Source organism: Eptatretus burgeri, chromosome 7, assembly GCF_056783735.1.
Source record: "Eptatretus burgeri isolate ZD-2024b chromosome 7, Ebu_testis_v1, whole genome shotgun sequence".
NCBI classification, from domain to species: domain Eukaryota; kingdom Metazoa; phylum Chordata; class Myxini; order Myxiniformes; family Myxinidae; genus Eptatretus; species Eptatretus burgeri.
This window is the reverse complement of record NC_140967.1, coordinates 66316476-66330640: the sequence shown is the minus strand read 5'-3', so window position 1 is coordinate 66330640 and position 14165 is coordinate 66316476. Positions and strand designations below refer to the sequence as shown.

At 44.1% G+C, this 14165-nt stretch overlaps 1 protein-coding gene across 1 annotated transcript in view; it reads left to right on the top strand.

Annotated features, from left to right (window-relative positions):
* The window catches only part of LOC147023445 (cadherin-11-like), a 182729-nt gene that overhangs the window by 150973 nt on the left and 17591 nt on the right, over window positions 1-14165 (top strand). The window lies entirely within an intron of this gene.

The following is a 14165-nucleotide window of genomic DNA, read 5'->3' as shown; positions in this document are numbered from 1 at the left end:
ATTCCTGCCCCAACTGACTGCTGCGAAGGCAATGGCAAACCACCCAGTGTAACCCTTGCCAAGGAACTGATTCGGCAGTGTCGAAGCTCTAAAGAGTATGATACATTATTGATGACGATGATGATGATACCAACTGAAGCGCTTTTCACGTTCATATTTCCACACCAGCATTTTGAACAAGAAACGCTGTACATGCAGATACAGGTCAAGGGATTGAATGCGTTTATTCGTACACCTTGTCGTCACGACTGACCGCTTTCAGCCAGACAACGCAAGTTGCTCGTATGAGGTTCTTAACCCCCACCTGTGAAGGAAACTGGGTGACTCAGATTCCCAAATGAAAACTCCAGCACAGGTGTTTTATCACAATAATCAGTGTTATAACGTGCCAAACAACCGATTACATCGGAGAAAAGTTGTGTACCAAATGTGATTTTCACGGCCTGTTTGTATCCTGATTGCACTTCCTGGTAATGTACAACCAATCGATGTGGCAAATGATGCACACATTCATCAATGGGCATGGAAATAGTAGACAGTACTCTTTACGATTAGCAGCTCATAAAAACCTGTGCGGATCATGACCTTAGAAGTACAAGGAGAATTCTATTAGTTTGAGCGTACAACATGATCTTGTACCTACCTCATAATTTGCATTCCCTCAACCAAGCAATTCCATCAAAATAATTTTTCATTTCAATTAACCCTGTGGAGACAATTTTATACTTAGTGTGTGTGTCTGTGTATCTAATATATAAACCTCTTTCTAACCGCTGACTCACTGACCATCCATCCATCAGGACCATACTCTGTGCAGAGCGTTGTTGCTGCCTAAGCAGTCTCCTTGGCTATTGGGCACAATCCTGGACGGGTCGCCACTCCGACACAGGATACCAGCAAGCTGGCACTCGTTTTGCTGACCTCAGAAGGATGACAGGCTGAGTCAACCCCACCTGGAATTAATTCAACAGCCAAGCAGGATTTGAACTCAGGACCCTAGGATCCTAAGCCCACCACTTTAGTCATTAAGCCAACACCAGGCATACTCATTGACTCACTGACTCACTGACTGATATAAAAGATCAGTACCTTCCGGGTCACATAGAAAGCTGAAATTTTCCTTGCCGATAGACATCGAAGCCAGTACAGCAGGAAAAAAAATCACAGAATCGTCGGACAACATCCATAAACGAGAATGGGCACTCATAGAGTGCATACCTTCGCCGCCACTACTTTTTTTGTTCTTGGTATGAGTGTGGGGAACTGGTTTCATATGAATGGTCTTATGACACAAACCACATATCTATAATGTCATGACCCCCCCCCGACTTTCGGGGGCTACGGACTAAACAACAATCAACTCATGTCGTTTTGGCGAGTCTTCACTCGCAAGCTCGGTGAATACAACGTTTCAACAAGAGAAGGTAATCTCGTTTGATGCTGGTTTCATGCAAATCGAATAATAATTGACTGAGTTATGCCGAAAACCGCATATTTTTCAAGGGCGTGACCCCCCCCCCCGACATTTTACCCCAACCGGTGACATGTGTTATGACGTCATTGTGTCACAAGATTGGGGCATTCAATTCTGAACATTTTGGTGCTGGGTTCATGTAAAGCGGACAAGAATTGACCGCGTTATGACAAAAACCGCATATTTTTCAAGGTCGTGACCCCCCCTGACCTTTGACCCCTAACCGGTAACAAGAGTATGGGCGTCATTGTGTCATATTGCATATCACAAGATGAGGCGTTGAATTCTGAACATTTTGGCATTATTTGCATGCAAATTGAATAAAAATTGACCGTGTTATCGTAAAAAGACGATTTTGACCTTTTCGTGACCTTGACCTTTGACCCGAACAATCCCAAAATCTAATCGAATGCTTCCTGGCTAATAACCAATCATCCCACCAAATTTCATGCAATTCGGTTTAATACTTTTTGAGTTATACGAATCACAAGATTACAAATAAATAAATAAATAAATACACGCCGACCAAAACATAACCTTTCGCAGAATGCGAAGGTAATGAAAATAAATCGATGAAAAATCAAATGCAGGTGAGCGACCCGATACAATGGGGAAACACGGTTCGTATACTTACACAATGTTTAAGCATACCCCACTTGTATGTAATAAGCATTTGGAGAATTCACTGTTACCTAATGGATTATTATGTACAAAAGGCATTACTGGATCTGTTAATTTAAAGGTATAGCAATGGCTAAGTGATATACTTCTTACCTTTCAGCTTGCCTCATCTGAGCTTGATTCCAAATAGGATAAAATCGAATTAAAAGCTGGGCCTTGCATCACTTAAAATGGAAGATGTAAGCCGTCTGCCTTCACAGTGAATTTAAGCAGTTCGCACACACCGATGCACATAATAAGATCCCACTTTGTTTTATAAAAAGAAAGGAGTATGTCATTGTATGCCAGTACCTTGGGCCACATATTCCTGCTTCCTGAACCTATGGCAGGTTACCATGGTTCCAGAAAACAGACTAATGTCTGACGATGGAGTGCGAGTCTCTGCGAAGGCTAGGAATGAAGTGCACTTAAAACTCTCTGGAATCACAATGTACATTGATATCAAAACAGCCGACAAAGGTTGTGCTCTCGCTGTGTGATGCACCAACTGTTACAAACAAGAAGCTTTTGGGAAACATGTCAACAAACAGTCCACTTTAGTTAACAAGGACATAAGTCCGTCTCACAGAAAACTTTTCACGAGGCCGTGAAAGATTTGTTTTCCAAATAGGAACCTCCTCTTACTGCTTGTAACCTCATTGCCACTTCTCCGAGAAGGTCACACATTTACCTTTTACTAGAGGTTCACCAAGGCCAAACCCCTGAGCCGCCCTATTTTTTCTCCATGGAGTTGCTCGACTGAACCGATTTCTAGTTAATGTGACAATAAGATAACTTCTCTCGTTCAGTCTCTTATCTTCTTTCATTAAGGATACCGATCACGCATTCAAGACTTTTGATTGGTTTAGATTTCCCCGACAAAAGGCAGACCTTTATTCACAATGGATGTCCTCTCTGTACACCATCATCTTTCATGACGAGGGATTTTCGCCACTCAAACACTGATTTGATTGTTGTGCAATCAGACAACCTATCGCTGAAACTTTACTTTGCTTAACTGTTTTTGTTCTCATTCTCATTTGCCTTTCCTTCTCGGCGCAACGCTACAAACAAACCAATGAGGTGGCTCTTGTGTGCGATCACGAGTCCTAACTTTGCCAATCTTTGTGTTGGTCACATAGAGGAACAAATTTGGATCAGTTTGATGGTCCGAGACCAGAATATTTGGCTCCTTACATGTCGGTGACTGCATCGGTGTGACATTTGGTGGTCGACAATAGCTTGACACACTCCATTATTTTGGGGAATTATTTTCATGATGCTCTTGATTTCTTATGTGGGATTTCGGAAACTTCTATCAATTTTCTTGACATTAATGTTTCAGTCCAAGGTAATGGCTTGACCAACACTGCACATTGCAAGCTTCCTGGTTCACACACTTACCTGTTATATTCATCCTCTAATCCAGACCGACATTCTCAATTCCTTAGGCCCCTCTGTTTGTGCAGCGATGATTCGGACTTCGAATCAAAGTCTTATGGGATGTGTCAATTCTTTTGCCGAGCATGGCTATCACAGCAAGGTTGTAGGTGACTGTGCCGGACTTCACATGAAACATCGATTGAAGGAAGTCTTTGCGACATTCCGTGCTGAAGATTGAAGAAAGAATTGGACTTACATTCTCGTAACCCCTCAGTAAAGAACAGTTCAGAGAAACTTCAAGGTGTTCCAGAGTGATTTGGGAACCACCTAGGTTTTATTTTCCACAACCATTTTTTTTTTTGTCTTCAACGTGACAATAATTCACGAAATTCCCTGGTTAAACGACCATTACCATTTCACCTTCAAGAAGGAACTTTTAAGTGTTTCTGAAAGTGCGATAACACCTAGGCTTTTATCAAACCAACCACCTCATTTTCAGGACCTAAAAGCTTCCTTAAAGATACTGACCGGTTTGACTGCAATTCCACTGACATCACATGTTATCCCACCTGCATTTTCTGTAACAAACTCAACATCAAGGAGATGGAGCAGGGGCCGAGTGATGGTTTCTGTGGAAGTGACACTGACTCGATATGAGAACTAAGAGCATAGATGTCATGAAACCAATATCGCAACGCTTCAATCCTCCCAGACACTCCACCCAACAAATGACTACCTGTGGAATTTCTCTTCACCACTTATTTAATTCTCCTTTTCCAAGAAAACTTTTTTATTCATTTCCCAATTTATATTTTTCTCGTTTTTTTTTTTTTATAACCCAACAGCCTTTTGTTTCTTCTCTTTTTTCCTGTTATAATCCCATGATCAATGGCACCATTTCCTTTTGTCCTTGACCCTTGATCTTTCACCCTTCTTTGATCCGGTCACATCAATCTATGAACTTTGACCAAGATATGCAAATCCTCCCTCCACTAAAATTTGATGCATCATCTTGAATCCAGTTCCTTTCATCTTTAGGACCTGACCTTTGTTACAGTCCCTTATTTTATAATCCTCCCTCCACCCACACTTCTTTGTTTTGCTCTGAAGAAGGGATTTATTTTTGTACACAAGATCAAGGCTCATGGAAGAGTGAGTTGACAAAGCAGATTATGCTGGTATCGTCAGCCGCACCTCATTTGCCACAGCTTTAAACACACTTTTATCAACATTATAAAATCCCTTGCTGCACAATCTGACTGACCATATCTGACTGACCCCACATAGTATATTAACAGTGAACACCATAAGGCAAATCATTTCTTGCTCTTCAAAAGCCTAAACCACTTGTTTATGGAAAAGCTGTTTTTCGAGGAAAACATCTTTATCCCCCCTTTTATTAAGAAAGACCCGAATAATTTTTAAGAAAACACTAAGCCACAATCAATCCTTATCTTCAATTCTGAACAATTGTTTTCAGAATTGGTAGCTTAAGGAATTTGTAGTAACGTAGTTCTGGGGAGCTTATGGGATGGCGTGTCGTCAGTCCGTCCGTCCGTAAACACTTGCAACTTCTTTTCTGAAACTACGCACACAATTTCGATGCAACGTGACCACAGCCTTCATCACCTGGTATGTACCCGACCAGGTTTTAATGTCGTGAAGTTTGTTCATGGCATTAAAAAAAAACATCAGGCCCAAAGGTGGTCTACGGGAGATTTCCCCCCAAAATAGGGATTTGCCCTCTTCTCAGAAACTACACACACAATTCCGATGAATCTTGACCACAACCTTCATCACCCGTGATGTACCAAAGATTGTTCATGGCATTAAAAAAACATCGGGGTCAAAGGGGGTCTATGGGGTGGGGAGAGGGTTTCCCCCCAAAATAAGTATTCGCTTTCTTCTCCATTATACAGCATGTTTTATGGGTCATCCACGCCTCCCAGTGGTTCCCTTGTTATCTTATCCAGCTGCTACCAGGTGAGCACCCAGGGGTATTACCCCTATTCTGTTGTTTTTTTTTACTATCCCTATGTATATGAACTCACTGAGTAGGTCTGTACGGCACAAATCTGTAGATCTCACATTCTGTGTTATTCTTTCCATGAGCCCTGTCTATCTGCTAATGAATAAGCTACCGTTACCGGCTTGGCAAGTATAGCTGAAAAGGAATCTGTGAGAGAAAAGGCCACCCAACTCCCAGGTTATTGATGATCTCCTCTTTTTCGTTTTCTTCCACACAACTCCAAGGTTATTGAAGAGCTTTTGTGATGCTTTTCTTTTTACAAAAGTAGCCGTTCTCCTTATTTAACGGCACCAGTTAGTCCCATATTGTGGGCTCAGCGGCGGAAGGCTTTTGGCACAAGAATTTCACGAATCAACTGGCCAGGCCTAATGTTTGGGGAGGGATTTGTAATTTGTTCCAGGGTGCTGGTGATAACTCTTAATCGATATATACCATATGATCTTTAGTGTCCACAAATATAATCAGTGCTAACAGATGGTTCCTCTGGATTAACATCCTTTTGATGGACAGCGCACATATTGATATCTCACACTGCATGGGAAACATCAGGATGACAGGTTATAGCTGCGTCAGGATTCAAACCGAAGCTTGACAGCTCAGAGACGAGTGTGTGTACATTAAGGCTTTCCTTCAAGTTCTCCAATATCACTTTTACTGCACGTTGGATGGATATCAATAGATGCTTTTCCAGAAATGTACCACAGTTAATATTAAAACTACTCCCACTTTGATATGTTTGTGATTAATGGCTAATACAGGAGCTTGTACATAAATAACATGCTGAGAAGATGTCATTGCAATTTGACATGAAGTACAATCACTCATACACCAGGTATGAGATTTGAACCTGGATTATTGAGCATCATAAGTCATAGGTTCACGTGGGTCTCTGAACAGGCTGAACCAAATTTATACCACATTTAATTTTAATCTCTATTATTAATTGATAACCTCGGGACTTCTTTTACAACCAACGTAAGTCTTGTATGAATTACCACTGTTGCAAAAACACCGATTTTGCCATCACATTAGGAACTGTTCTTCTCCCAGGACATTTGCACAGACTTTCAATTTAAATTGTCCTTGGACTCCGTGCTTTGTCCAAACTCCCCGCCCCAAACACTCTCAAGTTTCTACAGGGCACATGTGGTCCACCAGCAACCTCCTTCTAGTGAAACTCCCAAAATCCAGAATCACTACTCACCTCCACGCATTTTGGTCCTCATTTTGCCCACCTGTGGAACCACCTTCCACATTCTCTTCAATCTCATTCTTCCTTCCAGGTCTTCAAGACAGCTGTTCATCGCCATATCAAATCATCCACGATCCAAAACAATGTTCTTTTCCACCCCCGTTAACCACCCAACCCCTCCAACTCCCCTAAATTTTGCTTCTGTATCCATCTTGTCCACCCTTTGCGTTCCCCCTACCCCTCATCCTTACCTGCAACATCCCTTGTTTTCTATCTCCGTCTATTTTCTCCCTCCATCCTGTTGTTGGCATTTCCCCCTTCTCTTTTTGCTGTTCCTTTTGTTATGTTGCATACTGATCCATTCTGTGTTCTTGTTCTTCCACGAGCCTTGAGTGTGTGTGTGTGTGTGTGTGTGTGTGTGTGTGTGTGTGTGTGTGTGTGTGTGTGTGTGTGTGTGTGTGTGTGTGTGTGTGTGTGTGTGTTTTGCGTATATATATATATATATATATATATATATATATATATATATATATATATATATATATATATATATATATATATATATATATGATTGCTAGTGTATATTAATATTTGCTTAATTGGTCCTTCCCAGCCTGTCCTACTCCATTAACGTCTGGCTGTCTCTTCAGCTTCAGCATGTAATTGTGATTCAAGAAAGAGCAATGACTTTTCACAAAACGTTCCCTTTGGGTAATCATCATCATCATCATCATCATCATCATCATCATCATCATCATCATCATCATCATCCCATGCTCTTTGTAGAGCGTTATTACTGCCAAAGCAGATCCTGGGTTAGGGTTACTCTGGGTGGTTTGCCGTTGTCTTTGCAGCAGTCATAGCAGGAATGTGTAATCTGTTGAAGAGGCCAACAATAACTCACCTTCTGTTCACAAAAGATGCCACGCGATCTTTTACATCCACCAACGACTATTGCTGGCCGAGCTTAACTCCACCAGCTTAACGTCCAAAAGAGGGACGGCGTACAAACTGATGAATCGCCCTGCCTGCAAAACAGCAGCAGGACGAGAGTTTATAGCTGGGCCAAGATTCCAACCTCGGCTCGACAACTCAAAAGGTGAGTGTGCACACCACTAAGCTATCCTGGCAGCCTTTCTTCGCGTTATATTAAAGTTTAAATGAAAAAGTCTTCTTTGGCTATTTTAATACACTCTAAATGATTAAATATCTTCCATTACATAGTGAGGCTTTACATTTTCTTTTGGGTCGAGGTTGAAAAATGTGATTCCTGGTTTCAGGTTTTGATCACTTTGTTGGAAATTATTATAAGTATTCCTTCTTGACACTTTTTTTCACTCTTCATATGAGATCTTGATTGTATTAATAATTATTATCAACCTAATTTTCTACATTGTTTCCTTGTATTGTGCACACAAAGTGAAAAACAGGTTACAGCTATTTATTCATGTCCATCTGTCTGTCTTATCGGTTTATAATCGTCACTTTAAGATCAAGGAATGGCTTATTTAAATCGAATGTTATATTTTGAACATGAATAGGAAGATAAGTTTGACGTTTCACCGCATATTGGCTCTGAATTTGTCCCGATTGTACAGAGATCCTTCTCGGCAGACAGAGAGGAGTGAGACCATATTTTTACTCCGTCCGCCTGCCTGGCTGTCAAAGAAAATAGAAAATCATTCCCAACACAAAACGTACTGTGTTTATAAGGGCATTATAATGGACACATACAACGGGTACGAAGAACTAATGTAACATGTTAGATAGGGCGGTGTAATAGCCGCTGGAGAAAACGGTGGTTTAAACCACAAATTAATTTATTTATACACCTTTAATACTCTTTAGATCTCTATTGAAATTGAATTATATACTTCAAGGCTGGAGTACACAAATCGCCTTCATCATACTACCAAAAACCATGCAATATACCGATATATAGCATGAGAGGGCGTGGCATGTGGAAGTGTTTATATAGAGTGAAAAAGAGGCTGCCAAATGGATCTGTACGATGCACGTTGATGCTGCGTTCTATGGTGATCAATCAAACCTCCATAACCAAAAATGACACTCCACGTCATCTTATTACAGTGTGTAAGGGTGGTTAGTGTATAAGGGTGGTTAGTGTGTAAAGGTGGTTAGTGTGTAAGGGTGGTTAGTGTGTAAGGGCGGTTAGTGTGTAAAGGTGGTTAGTGTGTAAGGGTGGTTAGTGTGTAAGGGCCGTTAGTGTGTAAAGGTGGTTAGTGTGTAAGGGTGGTTAGTGTGTCAGGGTGGTTAGTGTGTAAAGGTGGTTAGTGTGTAAAGGTGGTTAGTGTGTCAGGGTGGTTAGTGTGTCAGGGTGGTTAGTGTGTAAAGGTGGTTAGTGTGTAAAGGTGGTTAGTGTGTCAGGGTGGTTAGTGTGTAAGGGTGGTTAGTGTGTAAAGGTGGTTAGTGTGTAAGGGTGGTTAGTGTGTAAGGGTGGTTAGTGTATAAGGGTGGTTAGTGTATAAGGGTGGTTAGTGTGTCAGGGTGGTTAGTGTGTCAGGGTGGTTAGTGTGTAAAGGTGGTTAGTGTGTAAAGGTGGTTAGTGTGTAAGGGTGGTTAGTGTGTCAGGGTGGTTAGTGTGTAAGGGTGGTTAGTGTGTAAAGGTGGTTAGTGTGTAAAGGTGGTTAGTGTGTAAGGGTAGTTAGTGTGTAAGGGTGGTTAGTGTATAAGGGTGGTTAGTGTGTCAGGGTGGTTAGTGTGTAAGGGTGGTTAGTGTGTAAAGGTGGTTAGTGTGTAAGGGTGGTTAGTGTGTAAGGGTGGTTAGTGTATAAGGGTGGTTAGTGTGTTAAGGTGGTTAGTGTGTCAGGGTGGTTAGTGTATAAGACTGCTTCAGTAACACTAAACTTCCAGATTTTTGACGATCTTTAAAATCGTTGTTGTATTGAAATTTAAGTACAGGATGACCTTGCTTTAAGTACATCATCCTTTAAGTACAGGATGATGAAGTACAGGATGAGGTGTCGTCCACCAGACGGCGGTCTCCTTGGGTTAACCTGAGGCGGTCCCTTCGGGTGGGTGCCTGGAATGTCCTATCCCAAAGAGAGGATGATCACCTGTCTCTGTTATCATCTGAGCTCAAGCGTTTGGACATCGGGATTGCAGCTCTCTCTGAGGTTCGGAGACCGGATTGCGGCGAGATAATGGTGGGTGGTTACACCTACTATTGGTCTGGTCGCTCTGATGGTTACCATACCCAAGGAGTTGCTGTAGCTGTGTCCAAAAAGCTGACCCCAATGATAATTGAGGTAACACTGGTCAACGAGCGTATTATGAGATTAAGGATTCGTCACTCCTTAGGTGTCATTTCCCTGGTCTCTGTTTATGCTCCGACTGAGGCGAGTGATCTCACCGTGAAGGATGCATTCTACGCCACACTCGAGTCTGTGGTTGATCAGTGCCCCAGACGAGATACACTTCTAGTCTTGGGGGATTTCAATGCATCGACTGGAACTGATAGGGATGGTTATGAGGTATGTGTTGGTCCCCATGGGTCAGGAACTATGAACCAGAATAGCACTAAGTTCCTTGACTTTGCAAGAAGTCATGGACTTAGGGTGGCTGGTTCATGGTTTCAGCGCCCACAAGCTCATCGCTGGACTTGGTATTCCAACGCTGGCGGTGTGGCAAAGGAGATTGACCATGTCCTCATTGACGGTCGTTGGAGGATGATCCAGAACTGCAGGGTCTACCGGAGTGCTCAGTTCCTCAATACTGACCACAGGCTTGTTGTAGCAACTCTAAAGCTGCACCTTAAATCCTGGAGAATGGTACCATCCCAGCCTAGGCTGGATGTTGCCAAGCTCAGGGATGAGAGAGTAGCTGAGGAGTTTGCGAACAGGCTGAGTGGACACTTGGGGGGTCTGGGTGCTTTGGGGGGTCCTGAAGAGTTGTGGAGCGCCTTCAAGACCACCGTCCTTGATGTTGCCGGTGGATGTCTTGGAACTCACCGCAGGGCAAAGAAGAATTTTGTCTCTCAAGGGATACTGGATACCATTGACCAGAGTCGCAGGGCCAGGCTGAATGGCAGAGCTGAGCTGTTCAGGGAGCTGAGGCGTAAAACTGTACGTGCACTGAGGGTGGACAAGGAGGCCTATGTGCGAGGAATCTGTGAGGGGGTAGAGCATCACCTGTGGACAGGTGATTCTCGTCCCGCTTACAGGGGAATTCGCGCATTACGTTCATCCAAGCCCATCCCTCGGAGCACTGCAGTTCGAGCAGAGAGTGGTAGGCTCTTGACAGAGGAGTCTGAAGTGAAGGCCCGCTGAGCCGGTTACTTTGAGCGGTTGTACCAGGCTGATCCCCCAGCTGTCGATTTGGACATCAAGGGTGTTACAATCCCTGTTGCTGACCCTCGAATCAACTGTGGTCCACCTTCGCTTGTGGAAACACGGGCTGCAGTGAACCAGTTGAAACTGGGCAAAGCTCCAGGGATCTGTGGCATCCATGCTGAACTTCTCAAGGCTGGTGGAAATGCTGCACTCGTGTCGTTGCATGCAGTTTTGTGCTCTGCCTGGAACACAGGCATCATCCCAACTGACTGGAAGAGGGGCCTTGTTGTCCCTCTCTGGAAAGGGAAGGGTGATCGCCAAGACTGCAACAACTACCGAGGGGTGACGCTGCTCTCAGTGCCGGGCAAGGTCTTTGCTCGGATAATTCTTGATAGGGTTCGCCACCATCTGCTTGAGCACCAGCATCCAGAGCAGTCAGGCTTTACACCAAAGAGGTCAACGATTGACCGTATCCTTGCACTTCGTGTCCTCACCGAACGCAGACGAGAGTTTCGGCAGGGGCTGCTTGCAACCTATGTTGATCTCTGTAAAGCGTTCGATTCAGTGAATCGGGATGTCCTCTGGAGGATTCTTGGTCTTCGTGGGGTGCCACCAAAACTGATCGATCTGATGTCTGAACTCTACTCTGGTACTGAGAGTGCTGTGAATTGTGGTGGTACCATCTCTGACTTATTTCCAGTTGTTACTGGAGTTCGTCAGGCGTGTGTACTTGCCCCCACACTTTTCAGCACTTGTATGGACTGGATTTTAGGGAGGATGTTGGAGAGATCAAGTTGCGGTGCATCGTTTGGCAATGTCAAGATATCGGACCTTGATTTTGCAGATGATGCAGTCATCTTTGCGGAGACTTTAGACATCCTCTTGGGGGCCCTCGAGGTGCTGAATGAGGAGTCGGAGCCGTTGGGATTACGGGTTTCTTGGGTCAAAACGAAGATCCAGGCTTTCGGTGACATCTTGGATGCTGCTGTCCTGTCTGTGTCTGTTTGTTGTGAGGATGTTGAGGTCGTGGAGAGATTCACTTACCTTGGCAGTGATATTCATGCCTCTGCTGGTTGCGAGTCAGAGGTCAATAGACGTCTGGGTCGGGCCTGGGGAGTCATGGATTCACTGGATCATGGGGTGTGGCGCTGCCGGTACCTGTGCGGGAGGATGAAAGTCCAAGTCTTCAGGTCCTTGGTACTTCCAGTCTTGCTCTATGGATGCGAGACTTGGACTCTGACCAAGGATCTGAGACGGAGACTTAATTCCTTTGGTACCAGATCTCTTCGGAGAATCCTTGGCTATCGCTGGTTGGATTTTGTGTCCAACGAGCGGTTGCTGAGAGAGACTCGGATGAGATTTGTCACCTGCATAGTCCGTGAGCATCAGTTGCGGCTGTATGGACATGTGGCTCATTTTCCTGACGCTGATCCTGCTCACCAGATTCTCTCAGCAAGGGAGTCTCATGAGTGGAGGAGGCCATTGGGCCGACCACGTGCCTCGTGGTTGCACCAGGTTGACTGGCATCTCAAGGAGATGGGGATGGGCCTGGCATCTGCCTGGGGGATGGCCAGACGGAGGCCCCTGGAGTACCGGCGGAAAGTGGACGCAGCGACGCGCTGTTCTGGCACATGCTCCCATACCTGACCTGACATGATGACCTTGCTGTTCGCGGATTTCCCCTTTGTGGATTCGCTCTTTCACGATGAATTTATTGAGGCAATGTTTGTGGATTTATTCACCTGATTAATTAACATGGGGCGTTAACACAAATAACCCCCTCAAACATTCCAACAACAACATCATCATCTTCATAAACTCATCTTTATCGTCGCCATCATCAACATCATCATCGCATTATTGGATCAAGGTTATCATCATTATTATTAAACACAAGCAAATACAACTCGTTGCTTCTCTGCCGGGATTATTAGGGGGGGTGGAGAAATTGGGAGGGAAGGGAAGGAAAGAGAGGATGCAGGGGAGGGAGGGAGAGAGGATGGTGAAGAGGCAGAGAGGATGGAGGGAATGGAAGGGAGGAAAGAGGACAGAGGGGATAGGACATAGGGAAGGGAGAGGAGAGAGGGGAAGCTAGGAGTGGGTGGAGAAGGGGGAGCTCAGAAGATGGGGAGTTGGGGGGTGGGGTGGAGAACGAGGAGGGATGGGTTGGATGTAGGGAGAGTGACGCCTCACTAAATGTTTCTGCACACTGTGGAAGGGAGGGGTGCAAGGGGGTGAGAGAAAGAAAGAAAGAGACAGAGGTGTGGGAGGAAAGTGCTGTATTTTATAAGGAGGGGGGAACGAGAAGGAGATAGAGAGAGAGGGTGAGGAGCGTGGGGAGGAGGAAAAAAAAAGAGGTAAAGGTGAGGGGTGGAGGTGGAGTTCGCAAAGAGAGTGATATGTTATGCTTAATGACCGAACACAAAAAAATATAAAAACTCATGTCAGAACAGCTGTACACACAATTACACAACAGATTTTGTAAAGTAATCTGCTGACACATTTGCAAAAATTTTGATATCCCAGTTCCAGAAAATTTGTGGGAACATGAACCAAAAGTAATCACTGAGAACATTGAAGTACTGCTCACGTATGACCTAATCATCCCATAGAGTGGGGAACATCGAAAACAAAGCATTGCAACCAGATATCATATTTGGGTACAAAAAAAAAGAGAAGAAGGCATTCCCAATTCAGGTGTTAATACCTGAATGTGATGTTAATTCAGGTGATTTTGGACTAACGATGCAGAAATCAAGAAAATGACCAAACACAAAGACCTCAAGAATGAAGTGAAGAGATCTTGGAAGCTGAAGAATGCCGAAATTGTACCAGTGATAGTTAGAGCTCCGGGAATGATGAGGAGGAAACTCGCAGAGATATTATAAACCATCTCTGCGAATATTACTACAAACGAACTGCAGTTGGAAGCTGTTTGGGGCTCAGTGACGATCCTGAAGAGAGCCATCGTCACAAAACTTTAAAACAGAAAACTTCACAGCTTGGTCCATGAATCTTGACCCCTAACTGAAATGAAGGTGGATGCTTTGAGCCAGCCTTGAGAGGACTCCATTCCACATTCTGAAACCCACATATGTAAACACCAATCAATGACACATACACACACGGAGGTGG